Consider the following 21,223-nt stretch of genomic DNA (forward strand, 5'->3'; position numbering starts at 1 on the left):
CACCCCACTAGAGCTCACCTGTTTGCAATTTTATGTGCAGAAATGGGAGCTGAACATGATGGTTTGCTTTTCCATACAGAGGTCCGGTGTTTATCCAGAGGGAAGGTGCTGAATCACATTTTTAAATTGAGAAATGAAGTATGACAATTCCTTCTGGATTTAGACCCATACAAAGCAGAACAGTTGCATAATCCCCGTTGGCTTGTGCTTTTAGCATACCTTGCAGCCATCTTTGATAAATGAAATTCCTTAAATGTGTCTTTGCAAGGATAAAAGTACATATTTCTCAATGTATAAAAAAAATCTGCCATCAAAAAGAAGCTAGAGTTGTGGAGAAGACTACTAATTCGAGGTGGCCTGCTTGAGGCCATGTTTAGCAGAAGCTCTTGAGGATACGGGATATGAACTTGAAAGTGCTACTGAGAAAATAAGAAATCACTTGACTTCTCTCAGGGACAGTTTAGAAAAATACTTTCCTGAGGACAATGATCGGATCGGTGACTGGGTCTTTCACCCTTTTCTAGCAGATGCAGGTACTCATCTCCCAGTGCACCTTCAGGAAGATCTAATTGACCTTCAGGTGACCGCGTTCTCCAGATGCAATTCAGCAGAATCTCATTGGGGGAATTTTGGCTGAAACTGTCTGAAGAACATTCCGGTTTGTCGAAAATTGCAGTCAAGACACTTCTGCCTTTTAGCTCATCATATTTATGTGAGATTGGGTTTTTAGCACTGTCAGTATTAAAGACGAAGTACCGTTCAAGACTTGAAGTAGAGCACAACCTGAAGATGGCAGTAGCTAGGATACATCCGCAGATTGACCGTCTCTCTGGAGAAAAACAGGCACACCCATCACACCAATTCAGAAAGGTGTAATCATCCAATTGAGTCAAATTATGTTTTGTTTGTTTGTGAAAAATAAAGTACAGTACCATTTGTGCATTTTTGGGCACTTTGTTTTGGAGATTTTGTATTTGAGCTGTGTAGTAAGCCTCTGACACAGAACCACAGTCACCCACAAACCTTTGATTTGCTAAACACTGTTTAATACTATTTCCCCACCGTGAAATGATTTGCTGTGGTAATTGGGGGCGCTTTTGGTTGTCTATGATGATGAGTACCAAGTTCTAGAATTGTTTGTCGGAGGGGGTCCTTATGCCTAACATGTTTTGACAGGGGGGTCTCAGCATCACAAAGTTTGAAGACCTCTGCTCTAGAAGCATCCTCCACTTCAAATTGGGCACTAGGTGTAAATGTTGGATCTTAGACCCCCAACTCTTTAGTACAATTATGGACCTGCGGGCTCCTCTAGGAAGAAGGACTGCTGTGCTGCTGAAACAACTGCCACTCTGCTGGACTGCTGCTCTGAAGAATTGCTGCCCTGCTGTTCTGACCTGCTGTCCTCTTGCCTGGATGAGAAGGATTGGACCTGCATCTGTTGAACCCCAAGTAACTCAGAGTGACTCCAAGGGCTAGTTGGCTGGCCTCCTGGCTAGAGCCTTAGGGACTGAAGGCTCCAACAACCTTGAATCCAGCACCTGCACTCTGCCATCTGTGAAGCCTACTCTGCCAAGTGGTACCACTCAAGTCCTGGACCCATGGAAGTGGGCTCTGCCAGCCCATCTGTATATTCAGCAAAACTGAGGCATCTATGTTGCTGCATTGCACAACCTCGAGCAGCAATGACGCATTGCCTCTGCTGCGTGGATTTCCCTAACACAAGGACTTCACATCACCGCCCGCAGCCTCCCGGGAACCGCTGCTGCGTGATGTTCGCTCAATGCAGGCCTTCTCATCACATGTTGCTTGTTGACCGGAATCCTCGATGACAACACAGGACTCTGCATCACAAGCCATGCAGCTTCCTCGGAACCAGCGGACGTGCGACGCATCTAGATGCAGGACTTCTCATCACAAACCCATCTTTGACGGCATCCTTGACGATAATGTGGCACCTCGCATCACAGCTTCGCATCTCCTAGGAATCGCCACTGTACAATGCATACTCAATGCAGGACTTCGCAATGCCCCACAACCAGGATTTAAGGTGTTTAGAAGCCCTAACTGGGTCCCTGTATCCTGCCAAACACTCCATCGTAGTCTTCCTGAACTTGTGACTTTGTCCGGATCTAGCTTTACCAGATATCCACAGTTGGCCATTTGTGCTTTTTGGTGCTTTTTTCACTTACATCTTTAAAATTGCATAACTCCAGTTCTACTGGTTGAATTTTTTGTTGTTTTGATCTTGTTTTATTTATGAAAATGTACTCTATTTTTCTAAATTGGTGTGGGATTTTATTGTGTTGCTTTCACTTTATTGCTGTTTGAAGTGATGCATAAATACTTTACACATTGCCGCTAAGTTAAGCCTGGCTGCTCTGTGCCAAGTTGCCATAGGGTTGAACATAGGTTAATTTTGGTTTAGCTTGTGCCTCACCCTGATAGAGATAAAGATTGTGTTCCAGCTTGAACAGGGTTTTGCCCCCTCAACCTGTAATCCACAATTTTAAACAGACAATATGAAAGACTTACATTTTATGCATGATAGTCAGTTTTCCGAGTAGATTATGGGCCCAAGGCAAATGTTGTGTGCCTGGAAGCATTTGACCTGACGGTTTCAGTTGCACACTGTCTGTGTCAGTGAACCCACGCTCATGTTTTCGGGTTGAAAGTTACTCAGAGGGACCGGTACAGTGTGACTGGGTAGCTGAAGCTATGCTCACTGATAAACCAACGCTGAGCCTGAAAATGAAAGTACCTCCCACTTTAAAATAAAAGCTCTCATGGCACAAAGCAAAAAAGCAGACCCCTCCCTAGAAGAGCACCCCTTTCTCTTCTATCCAGGCATCTATCCGTTAATCCTTTCACCCTTCCATCCACCAGCTGATATCCAGTATTTCACCTTTACAGTCCATTCATTCTTTCATCCGTGATTCAATTTTCCCTATTCCATCTATCAGTTCACTCTGCCATTCTTTCACACCTGTCCATCCACCTATCCATCCATCCCTTTACTCTGCCAACCTTTGGACTTATCTATTCACCTATTCATCCACCCCTTTACTATACCATCCTTTCACCTGTTAATCCACCTATCCTTCCCTTTACTCTGCAATCCTTTCACCTGCCCATCCACATATCCATCGATCCAACCTTGAACTTTGCCATCATTTCACCTGCCCACCCACCTATCCATTCACCTATCCATCCAGCCATACATTTACTTTGCCATCATTTCACCTGCCCACCCACCTCTGCATTCACCCATCCATCCAGCCATCCGTTTACTTTGCCATCATTTCACCTGCCCACCCACCTATCCATTCACCCATCCACCCAGCCATCCATTCACTTTGCCATCATTTCACCTGCCCACCCACCTATCCAGTCACCCATCCATCCAGCCATCCCTTCATTCTGCCATCCTTTCATCTACCCATTCACTCATTATTTGACCCATTCATTCATCTACCCAAACATTCACCCACCTACTCATTCATCCACCTGCTCATCCCTCCATCCCACCATCCTTCCTTCCATCCTTTCACTCTTCCTTATAGTTAATATTCCTTCCTTCTTTCCCTTTTCTGGTTGCCCACTTTTTGTTCTTCCTTGCTTCCCCTTGCTCTTATATTGACTCTGTATTCCTTTGTAGAGTTAAATATGAGATTTTGTCTTGGGAGTTGCAGACAGAAGAGTCCCATAAAGAGCCCCACACCCGCTGTACCTGCCAAAGCGGGGGGTTCACAACATCCCTGAACTCAATCACACGATGTATATGGTAAATTATGTCACAATGTATTATATAACTCCATATTCCCATTATTATAGCTGTGCTGCACTGTTAGAGCTCAAGTGCACTTGTCATTTGCTGACATGCCAAAAAGTTTAAAAACATTTTTTTTTTTTAAAGATACCTACATGCCCTGGTCTTGTCTGTTCCCTTATAGTCTGTCTTCCAGTAGTTTGAGTTGAGGGTAGTGGAGATTCATGGTTAATATACAGTTCCTCTGTATAGGTGTCATGATTTTATGTGCATTGCAGTTGTTTGTGTTCAGGTTGGTGTGTTGTATAGCCACAGTTCATTTCAGGTACTTATCATTCGGAAGGATTCCTATTTCCAATAGTTGCATTGACAGACTCTTGCTTGTGTTTTCGATAAATAAGAGACTGGTGTTTTATTGGGGTTCATGGTATCTATTTAACCAAAATAGCTTTGGGGTGCTGGATAAGTGTTGATTAAAAATCCCAGAAACTAAAGTCAGAGGTTTCTGAAAAGTGTTTGAAGTGAAACACCACATTTTTAGCAAGTACAGTATTATTATTGCAAAGAGGAATGTGAACTCTGCAACCTCTCTATAAGATCACTCTCATAAAGATCTTTCACTACCCCCCAAAAGTATGGCTAATGAGTAGGCCTCTGCACTATTTCATTGTCTTTGGTAGGACAAGAAATGGGACAGTGTAGACCCTCAACATCTCATGAGGACCAAACTTCCAGCCCTGTCTATAGAAAACTTTCTCTTTTCTGAATCATTAAGATGCTCCTAGCTATGCACTGGGGAGCGACAACGCCACCAAAGATCAACGCCTGGAAACAGGACATGGACTGGTGTATGGAAAGGGAGAGAACGGTATATGTGGCCCGTGGATGTCCTCGAAAATGGATACAGCTATGGACTAAATGGAATGTGTACCAGGGGAATATATGTGAGCCCCCATTTGCCCACTCCCTAGATGAACAAGTAATGCTTTGCAATCCCAGAAACGAGACAGCACATTAGTGAGATTAAATTGTAAAACAACTGCTATAATTTGTGACAAACAATGTACCTTGCAGAAGGAAATGTAAGCTTGTATGCCACTGCCTTTTATTATCTGTGCAATAAAAAAAGATTAAAAAAAAAAAAAAGATGCTCCATTGGCACCCTCAGAAGACCAAGTTCCCTAAGCTAAGACATGAATTTGCTCTTTTATTCCTACATGCATGCTTTCTATCAATTATTGACTCTACCTCTGAATGGAATCACTGGTCCCTATACTTCATGCCTTTGAAGTCCTCCGAAGGAAATGTCCATACCTTTTTTGGATACCAGCTACTCCTAGGACACGACAGCGGCAAGTGTCACCTTTTGATGCACTGTGACATTAGTTCAACTAGGGAAAAGTGTTTGAAAATTAGCGTAGAGGCACTCCTCTGGATATTAGATATTAGGTAAGATACATCATCATAGTCGAACAGTTTTGAGATGTTGCGGGCACTTAAGATTGTCGTGGAAACCCTTGTAATTGGTTGGAGAAGCAATTGTCATTGGTTCATTGGGAAAAGATGCACCTCCCCTGGCTTCACATCTAGCACTGGCAAAGTCGAAGAAGGTAGTCAACCCTATGTTAAACATGGAGTTTGCTGGAAGAACATATACCGAACAGGTGCTGTGTTGAGTGTCCCACTGTCATGGACCACAGTGGTGACTTTGAATTTCATGTGCTGCTCTGTGGGTGTCAGATGCAGCCCATCCTAGCTGAATACATTATGCCATTGCACAATCATTTTCTGCACTAATCTGTATGTGCAGAATAGAACTATGTGGCAGGTTTGTTTGCTGTTGGTGTATGTCTTTACTAAGTAACTGTGAGTTAGTGCATGAACTCTGTAAATATCAGGCTTCACACATGGAGCAGTACCTAGAACAGTGTATATCTATGTTATGGGCACAGCATGCACTACCTCAATGAGATACAAATGTATTGAATGTCCTGCACCTCAAAAATGGATGCACAGCTCTCTTCTATGCAATGGCTTCAGCGAACAATGGGATCAGGATACTTCCGAAGCCTTGGTATACCAACTTCTTGCATGCTGACCAGAGCGGTCAGGCGAGCCAAGCATGGCTGGGCATGCCATCTTCCATGTTATGATTTTTCTTGAACCTTCTGACAATCTCTTTTCCTTTATCAGTAGGCTTTATTACAATTTCTCTGTTTCTTCTTTCAAAGTTGTCTTTGATACTTCAATTGTCAGTTTCTGATCCTTTTTGTGTTTCTATATAATGCCCCTTTTCAACATTGAACCACCCCATTCCATATATGCATTAAAAAAATATTTAAAACACAAAATACATGAGATGCATTGTTGCAACTGTAGCGAAGATGCAGGGGAACTTAATACATTATGTTACACACAAAAATAAGTGTGGTAAGATTTCTTGTTGGCAGTAACACAATCTGCTCAAGCATCAGAAAATGGCACCATCCGTTAAAAAAACGAAACAGTGCTTTGTCGTGTGTCTGTTGGCAAGCTAATGCGTTCCATGCTAAAAACGTATGGTATAACACGGATGTTTGCATTGTGTAGTTTAGCACATTATCGTATGTAAAGTAGCTATATTTTCTGCTCACAATTTCAGATACATGGAATAGTGGCGCCACCAGGTGCTTACTGCAAGTATTTCTAGCAAGACAAACACATTGCTCTTGCCAATGCTTTTTAGGTCTTGCCTGAGCCAGCGCATGCACTGTCACTTGTGATAATCAATTGTTTATAAAAAATAAAAAATAAACTCTAAAAAGATGCTTTTAGCCCGCCCATTACTTATCATTGGTTGGCTTAGTTGTCAATCTTATTTTCTTCCCTTTAATTGGTGTCAGCGCATGTCAAATTCACTTTGTTTCTGTGTGTTTTTGTTTCTAGAGCATGGACCAAGTACTGATTGATTTCTTGATTAGTGTGCTTCTGCGCTGCTTGTGCTTGGATTGTGTTACTTATTTGTTTTCCTTTTACTTGCAAGACAACTTGAATCCATCAGTGTTGAAGCTTGTGCTTTCCAGTATTTCCTAGAGCGGAACGCAAACAACTACAAATAACAAAACTTTGTTGCATGTGACCAATTTTCGAAACACATATTTCGTCCACCTTTTGCTTTTATTGATGAAAGTGTAAACATACTGCCTTTTTAGGACTGTTGCCATACAGTATGTGTTTTTCTGAATTAACGTTAGCTGCTGTGTCACATTTACTTATATGTTGGTTACCTGTTTTATAATTTAGAGGATGTTTTATTCATCATCAAACATACAGTAATTTCAAAAAGTTTATGTTTCACCTTTACCTAGCCTAACCCTTAAACCCTTGCCTCCCTTTAGTACTACCCACGAACCCTAAATTCACCCATACCTCTCTTTATCTCTGCTCACCACTGAACACTAAATTCATCCTCACCTCCCTTTACATCTACCCACCCCCAAACCTTAAAATCACCCTTACCTCCCTTTTCCTCTTCCCACCCTTGAGCCCTTAAGTCACTGTCACCTTCCTTTACCTCAACCCACCCCTGAGCCCTCAAGTCACCTTCACCTTCCTTCACTTCTACCCATCATGAGCCCTCAAATCACCCTTGCCGCACTTAACTTCTACCCACACCTGAGCCCTCAAGTCACCCCATCTCCCTTTACCTATTCCCACCCTCAGCCCTCAAGTCACCCTAACCTCACTTCACCTCTACCCACCCTGAGCCCTCAATTCACCCTCACCTCCCTTTACCTATTCCCACCCTGAGCCCTCAAGTCACCCTCACCTCCCTTTACCTATTCCCACCCTGAGCACTCAAGTCACCCTCACCTCCCTTTACCTCTACCCACCCTGAGCCCTCAAGTCACCCTCACCTCCCTTTACCTATTCCCACCCTGAGCCCTCAAGTCACCCTAACCTCCCTTCACCTCTACCCACCCTGAGCCCTCAATTCACCCTCACCTCCCTTTACCTATTCCCACCCTGAGCCCTCAAGTCACCCTCACATCCCTTTACCTATTCCCACCCTGAGCCCTCAAGTCACCCTCACCTCCCTTCATCTCTACCCAGCCCTGAGTCCTCAAGTCACCCTCACCTCCTTTTAACTCTACCCACTTTCAAGCCCTCAAGTCTCCATCACCTTCCTTTACCTCTACCCACCCCTGAGACCTCAAGTCACTCTCACCTCCCTTTACCTCTATCCACACCTGATCCCTAAAGTCACCCTTGCCTCCCATTACCTCTACCCATCCCTAAAACGACAAAAAAAAGAATTGCATAAAAAAGTATGTTATTTTAAAAAAATACTTATTTTTGTGGTGAAGTGCTGCATGCTAAAGGTATAAATACTTACCTGTGTGGTAAATGTCCTGTGTGGCAGGGTCTGTGTGATAAATACTGTTTTCCCACAGGCAGGACACATCCCCTCCTCGTCCTTAAAAACTCTCCTGCTCTCACCCAAGCACCACTAAATGTTTTGAGGGCAGTGCTGGTTATTTTATGCACTTCAGTATGTTTTGCAGAAACCTTTGCCTCTTTGAGAGTTTGCCTCATCCCTTCCACCATCCCACTTCCCTAATCCTATACTTTAGGGCTCCACTGACAGAGCGCATGTGCTGTCGCTTGCAAGACATTTTGTTTACATACAGGGGGGCTAAGAGCTTGCCCATTAATTTGTATGTTTATCCCCACTGCGGAGCATGGCCCAAGTATTGCTTCCCTTGCCCAGTGTTTTTCCACTGCTTCAAAGGTACTTTTTTCCCTTTTACCTACACCACTTCCTCCCTCCCCCTCCTGCATTGTTTCTTCCCCTACCGTCCCATCCACCTCCTACATTGTTGCTTGTCCGGTCTGCACTGCCCCCATTGTTGCTTTCCCCATCCATACCCCAATCCCAACCACTTTGTTGCTTGCCCCCTCCTGCCTGGCCACAAAAAAAACACCCAAAAGTAATTCCAAAGGGTTTTAAGAAGCTAGAAGCAGGACCAACACTGCGAACTTCAGCTCAGCTATAATGACTAAAACAACGGATTACTGCCTTCAGCAGTCAACGCTGGTCACATCATATCACTTTTTGTCTAACTTTCAGCCATGCAGCACATGGCTCAAAGAAAGTGGTAAAGGCAATAGCTCTCCCATAAATGAGACCTGTTGGCTTTGCCAATGCTTGTTTTCTATTGCAAAGCAAAAAACCTGCTACATTTCTTTCAAAACATTTTTAATGTTGACCTGTAAAAGCAATCGCTTCAACCTTAATCCTACCTTGAGAGAGCCAAAGGAGAGGCTAGTAAATCCTATTTTTCTCCCTCAGTGTACAGGTCGCTTCTAGTTTCTGAAAGAGGCAGAATCAGTGCTTAAGAAGAAACAGTCATGGAGGTAAAAGCCATGCGATACTGGGTGGTGTGATTGGGAGGCTGTGGTGACCTATGCTTTGCTTCTCTGGACACAGTCTATAGAAGATGAGTGGGAGGGATGAGCAACCATCTTGATATATCTAGGTAAGGAGCAGAGAAGCAATGTTGCCTTAAGTCAGTGAAAAACTACAATGGAAATGTGCTTGGTTGCTCTTGGGACTGCTTCCCATTCTTTTGTGATTGTGCATTGTGAACCATGTTTGTGCCCCTATTTGAGCAGCTCAGTTGTCCTGATTCAAGGAGCCTCATACAGTATTTACATGTTCATCCTGGGACTTGTAGGTTTGCTTATAACACGTATGCACTGGCTCATAAACCCCAGGATGCAAAGTGTTATTTTAAGGTGTCACACTTGGCATACAGCCACTTGGCAACTGCCACTTCACAGATCTCCACAAAGAGTATGAACAAGCAGGGAAAGTCCAGTTTATGCATAGGCGTGGCCTCCCATATGGCACAACCTGTCTGTTTTCATCAGAGGGGCAGTTTCCATCAAGCTTCTGTGACCCCATCACAGAAGCTTGATGGAAGCAAACTTCAAGGTGACAACTGTTGAAGTTGTCTATGTTATGTTTTTATCAAGAGATGGGCCACAATATGTGTTTCTTTTGCCTTCACCTTCCCCTTAATGAAAGACGGATACATTTTGATACGTCCATTCTTTGGATCCACAGGCCCGCTCTTATTCTTTTATAATGTCATGATTTCCATATTTTCACTCAGTGGCTCCAGGGGAAAACCATTTAAAATTGATCTTGACAGCAAGAAAATAGCAAGCATCACATGCACTTGCTTTGCTGGAAGAGCGCTGCATTTCCTGTTGTGACATTCACTGTGCAGCGCCTTAAGACCCTCACAGGTGAGTAGCTGTGTTTTACAAAGCCTGATTGATTGATTGATTGATTCAAGGTGTGCGGCTCATGCTAGAGGCAAATCAACCCTTAATAGAAGGTAGAACGGTGTGGCACATCACCGGCTACTACGCTCATGGTGAGCACACTGCCAGTATCGGATTGGTAAGGCGGGCACTCTGGCAATGGCAGAGGGGCCGGTATCTTAATTCCAGCTGGGGGCTGCTTTTTTGGGCTGCCTGGGGGCCGATTTGGGCGGTGTCTGTGTTGTTCGGATGCCGACAGCTGCCCAGTGGGTGCCTGAGTGGCCTTTCTGGAAGCAGATGGGCGTCCATTACCTCCCTTTTATGAACGGGCAGAGGTGTCACTCCCTTTCTCTCACTGGGTCGGCCCATTAATATATGCATATTGAACCAGGGCAGGGTTTCGGAGCAAAAGTGGCCTCACTTGTCCAGTGTGAGCTAACCCATGCATTTTTTTATATCTAAGTAAAGTTAACAAAACATGCCTCTGTCAGAGACCCTCCTCTTTTTTTTAATAAAACTTGGCCAAAGCAGTGTTTTGCGGAAAGACAATATGCAAATGTGGGACACTTTTTGTAGCGTGCCCGGGCCGATTTTTAATCCCAATCCGACCCTGGACACTGCCGCACCTGCAGCTGGTTCTCCTTCAATACTCACAGCCCCTTTCAACGCGTTCAAGATGGTGCTGGTTCTCCTTAGTGCCCTGCTCCTCCCCTGCTGACCGGCGATGTCTAGATTGATGGAGTTATGTGTGGCTTCTTCAGGGCTTTAAGTGGGCCGGGTCTTGCCGGTGCTCAGCACCAGCAGTTCTGCAAAGCAGGTGCTGAGAGGGGTCCCTATCGGGCTCTCCATTTTTACCTTCACCCTCAGGATGAAAAAATAAATCTTACCTCTGCAGCAATCCACCCTTCACTGTCTTTGATGTAACTTCAAAGAGACTTGTTATAGTACTTTACCATTCTCATAATTTCAGACTGGAAGAATTTTCAATATTATTTACAATGAGGCCACAGTTGGAGCTCATTTATATTACGTAACTAACAACTATTGAGCCAAAAGCCCTGGCTTGTTGTAGGTGTAATGTTACTTGTTGTATCATATGTCTGGATGCAATGACAGAAGCAGCAAAATACCAGCCCGGGGGCACACTATGCTAAACTGAGATTTTTAGTTTACGAGTTTAACCCACGCCCTGGATTACATTGGCCATGCCCCTTTGAGAGACCCCCCCCAGTTTTTTCATACCACTTAAAGCTCTGGTTTTCCTTGGTGATTATGGGCGTTAGTGGAGCTGCTCCTTGTGCCCCTGTCTGGCATTCAGTGCCTTGTCTTCTAACAATGAACTACGGTTCCTCAGCAGCAAGGAGATTCTGTGCGATATGAGAAACTTCCCATCAAGAGAACGCACAGGAGGCTTGCTGTCCTCCTGAGAATTAGTAAATGGCATAAACGAATAACATAAATAGAAACCGTTTCGGCTGAGCAAGCTACTTTTCAGCATCTTCATCTCGGCTGCCGGGACTCAATCAGGCAAAAGTAGTTTCGGTTAGTATGAGCAAAAAAACATGGCAGCAGCAGGATGCAGTTACAGTGGCGGCTGCCTCGGAACAGGGGTGGTGATGCAGAGGGTGGTAGGAATGGATTTAAAAAAATGTAACTTACCTTCTCCTTCGTCGCCGCACGCCTCTGATCTGTCTTCTTCATCTGCTGGTAGCACCGGAAGCACCCAGGCTCCCGTACTCTTCCAGCCAATCACATGAGCAGGGTTGTGATTGGTCTGAACGGCCTGTTTGGCCGCTCTAGCAGTGCCTGGGAGCCTGGACATGTTCTCCAAGGGGCTGTGCAACACAGCCCGGTGTGGAACATGCTAGGTGCGCATGATGGTTTGGTCGGCCCAAGAGGGCCGGTCAAACCGTCATGCGCACTTAAAGGAGTGCAAAACACTCGTTACTCTGCTCTGGTCTCACAGAGCCCAGCCCTGACTCGACCTGGCTCCGAGTCATGCATAGAAAATTAAAAGGATGATAACATCCTGTTATTATCATTTTATTTTCATTTTTGCACTGTTGAAATAGCAATGGGGCGATGCTCCTCCACCTAAGCGGAGGACCCGCCACTGTACAGTTACGCTAAGACAGGCGAGACGTGTGTAGCGTCTCCAGGATCTGTGTGGCAGGGAATCCTGCTCTGGTGTTATCGAACTGTGCATCTTCTCAAAGGGAGGGAAGTTTCCACTGCTGATGCTGCCGTGCTATACCTCTTCTCTGGGGTCACTGGAATTATGCGACAAGAGAGGACCAAATTATGCGGCAGGGTTAAGTAAACTATGCGGCAAGAAAAGCCAAATTATGCAGCATAATGCGACACAATTTTTAATAGTATCACTTGATTATCTCATCATCTTTAAACTTGATAACACTGTCTGGGCATTGGTTGCACCTCATTAGTAACATTTTAATACCCAAATATAGCAAGAAGAAACAAAAAGGTGACATGTCCAGCTTTGCAAAGGGCCTTTCACTGTGCTGCAACAAGTGTTGCTGCATTTTTAGTACCTTTTTAACCAATTGAGCAAGAAACTGAAACATTTTTTTGTTAAAGTCTGCCTATCATGCAGCAGATGATGGATTATGTGTCAGATGTGGCAAATGCGGCACGGCAAATGCGGCAAATCTATAATTATGTGTAAATCGCCGCGGCCGCACAATCACGTAATTCCAGTGGCCCTGCCTATTCTATGTGGTTGAGTAATTACACTGCCAGTCCAGGTTGTAGTGTCCTGAGAGATGGGGCACTAGGGCACTAGGACCTTGGAGGAGGGCAGAGGGCAGAGGGCAGGACAGGTCACCGGACACCAGTTCCGGTCAGGGAAACGAGGGGGCAGAGCACAGGAAGCAGGGGACGAGGCAGGACGTGCAGCATGCTAGCTGTAAATGATATGCAATATAGAAGTAACAACTCACGTGGTGTGGTGGTGATCTTTGTAGCAGAAGCGACGTGACAAGTGGCGACGAGCCGGGATCAAAATCCACGCGTCGCGGCGACTGTCAGAGCCCACCCGGTCGCGGAAGTAAAGTCGGAGCCAGGAGCCCACCCTGGTCCGAAGTGCCCAGCAGAGAAAAAAAAACATCGTTGCGGGAGCCCACCCCGGCGCTGCTAACGCAAGTAAGAGCAGCGCGAAACTGAAATTGACGAGGAAGCCGAGAAAAGATTGAAATCCCTCCCGCGCGTGAGTTTCAACGAACTCTCGCGAGAGGAGGCGGCCATTTTAAAGTCAGGCAATTTGGGCCAATAAGCGTCCAAGATAGACGGCGGCCATTTTAAAGGGTCAGGCAAAGTCCCGGACAGCGCGAAATCGCGCGAGAGTGCGGCGGCCATCTTGGAGTCAGGCAAATTGGGCCAAGAGCAGCACAGGAAGGCCGGGAGGCCATTTTAAGGTCAGGCAAAAAGGAAAAGAGACTAAAAAAGGTCTAAATTAAAGGAGAAACAAAAGAAAAAGGTGCCAAAGAAAGAAAATAGCACTAGAGGAACAAGGAAAAAGAGGAAAGGAAAGAAATAAAGAAAAGAAAATATAATAAAGGAAAGATATGGGTGACGAAGAGGCAAGGAGCACACAAGCTGTGTTCCGCAGGCCACTGCCATTTAATATATCGGAACCGCAAGCAGGCATCAGATGGGAGCGATGGCTACGACAATTTGAACGCTACATGCACGCAACGGATGTCGTAGAGAGCAAACAACTAGATCTGCTGGTCAACCTTGCGGGAGACGAGATGGAAGACTTAATGATGACACTCCCGAGTGAAAAAACAGCGGATTACAAAGGCGCGAAAGCGTGTCTCATGGAGAAATTCGACCCCCAACGCAACATCGATTTTGAAAGGTACACGTTCCACACAGCATTCCAACAACTAGAAGAGAGCATGGATGACTTTGCGACAAGATTGCGGAAGTTGGTGACATACTGCGAATTCGATAAATTTGACAATGAAGAAGCAATACGAGCGCGTCTCATCGTAGGATGTCTGTCAGTAGAGTTCAGAGCACGCATTCTAAAAGAGCCAACACTTGAGAAAATACTGACGATGGCCCGCACAGAAGCACGGGCCATGGAACATGCCAAACAAATATAAATAGGCAAAGAAAAAGGAACAGCGATGGCACATTGGATGACGGAAAATTTCAAAAGGAACGACAACAGACAGTGGCGCAAAATGCAACATAATGTGCATGTCAGAATACATGAAGATGAGAATAAAGCCAACATTATCGCCATCAAAAGTAGATGTGTTCACGTGGGAATCAAAGTCACCCGTCGAAAACATGGGCAAGTTCACTGAAACTCTGACATATAAGGATATGACATGTCAAGAAGAGATACACGTGCTGAAAGGGGACATCCCAGCGCCGTGCCTGCTGAGCAACGTCACAGCACAAGTCATGGGGCTGCTGGCTATGACATATCACATGACAGAAAAAGAGAACATACTGCAAGAATATCAAGAAATACTGCAGGGACTGGGAAAACTAAAAGACAAACAGATTACCCTACACATAAACGAAGCTGTGAGACCAGTGGCACAGCATCACAGGAGAGTGCTGATTCATTTACAACCACAGGTGGAAGAAGAAATAAACAACCTGCTGCAGCAAGACATAATTGAGCCTGCAGACGGGCCGACACCATGGGTATCACCAATTGTAGCAGTCCGAAGAAGAACACATCCAGAATACGGATCTGTGTAGACATGAGAATACCGAACACTGCAATATTGAGGGAACGTCATCCAGGACCCCATCTGAACGACATGATCAGCAGACTGACAGGGGCATGCCGATTCTCAAAGCTAGATCTGTGCAAAGGGTATCACCAACTAGAGCTGGACCCACAGTCAAGGTACATAACGACATTCTCCACACACCTAGGACTTTTCAGATACAAAAGGCTCAGTTTTGGTATCTCGTCAGCAGCCGAAATATTTCAGGAGACAATAAGACAGGTGATACGAACAGTGCACAACAGTTTCAACTACAGTGACGACATCCTAGTGTTTGGGAAATCGGACGAAGAACACGATAGCGGCCTAAGGCAAGTGTGCAAACAACTAAAGCAGGCCGGACTAACACTGAATGGAGAAAAGTGCGAGCTAGGGAGAACAGAACTGATATTCTTCGGGCACATATTCTCGAAAAAAGGGATGAGTCCTGATCCCAGCAAAGTGGAGACGCTGAAGAACACAAAGCCACCGTCAGATGTGGCAGAAATAAGATCATTCCTAGGCCTGGCAAGCTACTGTGCCAGATACATACAAGACTTTGCCATGGTGAGCACGCCGCTGAGAGAACTAACGAAACAAGGCCCGAAATTTGTCTGGTCTCAACAATGCAATGAATCGTTCGAAGAGATCAGGAAGGCCGTGATGACTGTGGAGCACCTCGCATACTTCGACCCTCTGCTATGCACCGAGCTGACGGTCGATGCCAGCCCAGTGGGGCTAGGGGCGATATTAGCACAACACTTGCCAGGAAAGGAGTCACCAAGGGTGATTGTCTCATACGCCAGCAAAAGCTTGACAGACATTGAGAAAGCGTACTCCCAGCCGGAGAAAGAAAGCTTGGCGGTGGTATGGGCATGTGAGCATTACCACATGTTTGTGTACGGGACGCCGTTCACCATCATCACAGACCACCAAGCACTAGTAACAATTTACGGCAACCCAGCGGCAAAGATGCCGCCCCGCATCGAGCGCTGGGGCATCAGACTAATGGATTACGATTTCAAAATTGTCCACAAACCTGGGAAAGAACATAATCCAGCAGACTACATGTCACGGCATCCACTACCGCATGCTGAAAACAAGGCCTCAATGGCAGAAGAATACTTAAACTTCGTGTTAAAGCAAAGCACGCCTGCACCAGTAACTCTAATAGAAATAGAGAGAGAAAAGGAAAAAGATGACACTCTCCGAGCGGCCAGAGAAACGATGAGACAGCAAAGGTGGAGACATGTAAACAACAACTGCACATGAAACGGAGGAGTAAACAAAGAGGAGATGCTGGCTCTACAGAAAATAAGCGGGGAACTCTCGGAGACAAATAGTGGAATTGTAATGCGGGGCACCAGAATGGTCATTCCGAGCTCACTACGCCGACAAGTGGTCAGCATTGCACACGAGTCACACAGGGGCATTGTGGCGACAAAGAAGCTGTTGAGAGAAAAAGTGTGGTTCCCTGGGTTAGACCGCCTAGTCGAAGATACGATTGCGGCCTGTCACCTCTGTCAAACGACAGGTCCGCCTGCAAGACAAGAACCATTACACATGTCGGAACTGCCAAGGGCTGTATGGACAACAATGGCTGCCGATTTCTATGGACCTCTAGACACGGGAACTTACCTACTGGTCATCATAGATGAATACTTAGATTCCCCATTGTGAGATCAGTCTCCTCAACGTCAGCAGCCGCAACATTACCTGTTCTGGACGACATATTCGCAGCATGGGGCTCGCCAGAGACATTGAAAACGGATAATGGTCCTCCGTTCTCAGGAGAGGAATTTCGAAGGTTCATGGCCTACCTCGGAATAGAGCACAGAAAGATAACACCACTATGGCCGCAAGCAAATGGCATGGTCGAAAGGTTCATGGGAAATATCAAGAAGGGAGTTCAGAGGGCGAAGCTGTCACAGATTTCCCTGGGCCAAGCACTATGCCAAATACTGAGAGACTACAGAAACACGCCTCATGGGTCTACAGGGAAATGCCCAGTGGAGCTAGTACTAGGGAGGACAAGCAGAACGAGGCTGCCGCAGGTAGAAGGACTGACCGCGCCAGGGCACGAGAGCGTGGCAGCAAAAGATGAGGCGGCCAAGAGGAAAATGTAAGAATATGCTGACGGAAGAAGACATGCCATCAAATCACACCTCAATGAAGGAGATACTGTAATAGTACGAGAGAGACAACAACGGAAGTCGGACCGTCCATTCGCCCAAGACCCGTTGACGATAACACAAGTGAAAGGAACAATGATAACAGCAGAATCAGACAGCAGACGAATAACAAGGAACAGCTCACATTTCAAAGGCCTAAAAGAAGAAAAGGACGAAGAGCAAGTGACAGGCATCGAAGAGACAACAAAAAGGGAGTGCAACAGAGCAGGTGCAGCAGAAGCCATCAGGCCAAAGGAAGGCCAAGGACTTGTGACGAGGCCGAGGAGAGACATTGTGAGACCAAAGAGACTAATAGAAGAAATGTGAGATGCCGCTCTAGGCAGCATCTCACGAGGCACATCCATCGACACCTTCACATCTTGCAACAGACTCTACCAAAGAAACTGTCCCATTTCTGATTACTAACTAATGCTACTGTCGTAAAGTCTTTGTGACAAAGGGGGGAGATGTAGTGTCCTGAGAGATGGGGCACTAGGGCACTAGGACCTCGGAGGAGGGCAGAGGGCAGGACAGGTCACCGGACACCAGTTCCGGTCAGGGAAGCAAGGGGGCAGAGCACAGGAAGCAGGGGACGAGGCAGGACGTGCAGCATGCTAGCTGTAGATGATATGCAATAAAGAAGTAACAACTCACGTGGTGTGGTGGTGATCTTTGTAGCAGAAGCGACGCGACACAGGTCTGTGAGGGAGAGAAGCCTGCACACCCGATGTTCACGTGACTCCCGTTCTCTAAGTGTATGTTTGAAGTGGTAGTAGTTCTGTGTATGCAATTGACGCTTGCTTGGCTTATGCCTGTTCTCTATATCTCACCGAAGCTTGTGAACACCCTTTGTCTGTACAAAAGCCGAAGAAGCAGTGATTGTTTTTTGAAGTATGCAGGATTCATTTGCAGGAACGTGTGTCAAAATGGCGGTCCAAAATAACATGGAAAAGCACCTATCGCGGCTCCAGACATCTGGACGCGGAATATCAAAGTATGCTGTGTTGGGTTGCAGGAAGAACTTTTTTTTTTTTAATGGAGGCAGCAATGGGTGGAAAGAGACCGGACTGCGCGTGTGTCGGAGCTTGGCCCCCGAGAGAGATGGAAGGAGAGCGAAGGGGAACTCGCTGTTCCCTACAAAGTTATTATATTTTTTTAAACCGTTGGCAATTAGTGGCTGTTTTTGGCAGTGTAAGTCACACGGCTGGAATGTGAGCTGAGTCATCGGCCCGCGCTCGCCTGACTTTAAATAGTTGGGTTGCGCTGTGCTTGCTCCCCCCCCCCGCCCCTCCCGCCAGGAACCAGCTGTTTCATCCAGCGGTTAAATATCTGCCTATGTAGCTAAACTCTGGGACAGTGACAAGCACTTTGCAAGTCTCTTTAGGGAAGGAACTCAGTGGAAAGTTTTTGGATACCGCCTCGCAGATTTCTGCTAGAGATCAACAGTGCACGAGGAACTGTCAGGTCCTAGTTGTTAGAGCACTCAGTGTGACAGCAGAGTAACCTTGTTTGAGTCCCAGCTCATCACTGCTAATATGTGTTATCTTTCACACGTCATGTTGTTTCTAATTGGCTGGACTGAGCTGTGAGATGCCAGCACGCTAGGGTGGCTTCATAGTTCTGAGAGTGGTGAGTGACAGCAGAAGTGATAAAAAGGCCCGGGCAGATCTCGCTGGCATTCACTGTGGCTTGAGACATGGCCCACGGGCAGGAACTCTTCTTGGGGGAGTTCAACACCGCCAGTGAATGTATCCTCAGGTTGTGTGTGGGATGCAGGGGATCCAGGTCCGATGTGGCAGCGTCTGTCGGTTCTCACTGGATTGAAGTAACTGATGAAGCCCAGCTGCATCTTTTAGGAGTTCTCTCAGGGCAACACAGCTTTTTTATCCCACATTTCCCAGGACATGGGATTATAATGGGATAATGAACACATTTTGAGACCTGGTGATAGATCTGTAAAAGCTGGGGTAGGAAACCTTTCTCATTTAAACCCGAGCTTCTTACCCATCCTACCCTGAGAAAATGATACTTTCACTTGATTATGGAACAGTTTGTCAAAATAGCTTTGGCATTTTGCCAATGACTTCCAATTCGAGAAACAAAATATACGCATTATCACCAATTATACAAATATGCTCATTTTGATCTTAGAACCAGGAGAACTGCTTTATAAACTCGTTTTCTTGGGATCTGACCAAAAACTGTGTGATTTAAGGCAAATCACTAGAATCTCCGATACTTCAAATTGTAAACATGCATTCTGGACAAAATGTGTAATGTGAAAACTAGCCGCGCACAGTGCTTTCTAGAAATGACCTTCTACCACAAAGCACAAACACACAAATGATGGACGGAATGCAGAACAAATCAAACATGTAACCCAAGTCAAGAGACCTGGATTAAATCCATTGTTCTTTTGCTCACCATGCAAACTGGACCTGGCGCACTTAGGGCAAGAAAGCAAAGACACACAAATGATGGATGGAATGCAGAACAAATCAAACATTTAACCCAAGTCAAGAGATCTGGATTAAATCCATTGTTCTTTTGCTCACCATGCAAACTGGACCTGGCACACTTAGGGCAAAAAAGCAAAGACACACAAATGATGGACGGAATGCGGAACAAATCAAACATTCAACCCCAGTCAAGAGATCTGGGTTGAATCTATAGTTCTTTTGCTCACCATGCAAACGGGACCCGGCGCACTTAGGGTGAGGAAGCAAAGACACACAAATGGTGGACGGAATGCGGAACAAATCAAACATTCAACCCCAGTCAAGAGATCTGGGTTAAATCCATTGTTCTTCTGCTCACCGTGGAAACGGGACCCGGCGCACTTAAGGAAAGAAACCAAAGACCCACAAAAGATGGACGGAATGCAGAAGAAATCAAAAATTCACTCCGAGTCATCTGTCCATCAATTGTTCTTTTTGCACTTCCACCAGTGGCATAGCTAGGCCTTATGTCGCACGTAGCAGCCTCTGCTTTTGTCGAATGGCGATTCCTGGGGCCGTTAGGTAACAGTGGTTGGGTACCGGAGGCCGTCGCCCCTAAAACTTGTGCCTCCTGGGGCGGACCGCCCCACTTGCTATGAAACTGACTTCCACTACAAAGAGCACCACTCACCAGGTACCAAAGCATCTGTTTACCTCTGGTTGCTCTGTCCAGGTGGCAGATGAGCATCTACAACTCACGTCTCTGTCAGCCTGGGATGTTGTCGTTGGATCCTGCAGGGAGGGTGCACAGCGTGAAAGCAGAAAGAGGAGGAGCTGAGAGCTACTTTTTGAGGGCCTTAAGGGAGCGCGGCTTGATGTTGTGCTGGGCAGTGCAAAGGGCTTCAATTCAAGGGAGTGTTTCAGGATTGTATACTACAATATGAGGACAGGGTGAGAGGAGAGGATCTCACATAGTTCCTAGGAGGGTTTACAGGAAATTAAGTGTTACATGCATAGTAAAGGTAATCCAGAACTAAAAATCGCAATCAGTCTGAAGAAATTGATCAAATCACAAACCCTCTAAGAGTTGTGCTGTTCCACCTCTGAGGGACAATCTGGGTGAAATGACGCAAATCACAGTTCTGAATGTCTCCAGTCCCAGAATTATGAGGCCTTCAAACTCCGGATTTGATCATTTCTAAGACTGAAACACCACAACGTTTCAGGTTTTGCAGGGGATGCAGGCGGCAGCAGCATTGCCTGGCCCCACACCCCATGCAGCAGTACAGAGGGGACAGAGAGTGCTCCCCTTGGCCCTCCCTGCACCCTCCCATCCACAACACCCCTCACCCCAACCAGCCCACCTGTGGTCACTGCTGACACTGATGATAGTGAGTGTGTTTGCAACCAGACAACAGTTGTATAGGAAAAAAGATCCCTTTTCAGTAAAGAAGAAAATTCTATCTGAATAGGTGGGTGATAGGAAGCATGATCCCTTGTTATTAGGGTTAGGACACTTAGACTATTCAGCAGATGCATCTTAAATTCCACTGCTTAACTTGTGCCAGGGCTTGCAGGTAGTCAGCACCAGCATCCTTTTATGGGTTTATTTTTCATCATCTGACTTTATCCCAGAGCTGGAGAACAAAAGCAGGAAAAGGGGGAAAGAATAGGAGGAGAACTTTAAGGAAACAGTGACAGAGAAAATAAAGCAAGGATGAAAAAGAAACCCCAGGAGTAAGATAACACGACAGGAAGCATAGGATGGTGGGAGAGAGAGGT

This window comes from Triturus cristatus, chromosome 12 (assembly GCF_964204655.1).
Source record: "Triturus cristatus chromosome 12, aTriCri1.1, whole genome shotgun sequence".
Classification (NCBI taxonomy): domain Eukaryota; kingdom Metazoa; phylum Chordata; class Amphibia; order Caudata; family Salamandridae; genus Triturus; species Triturus cristatus.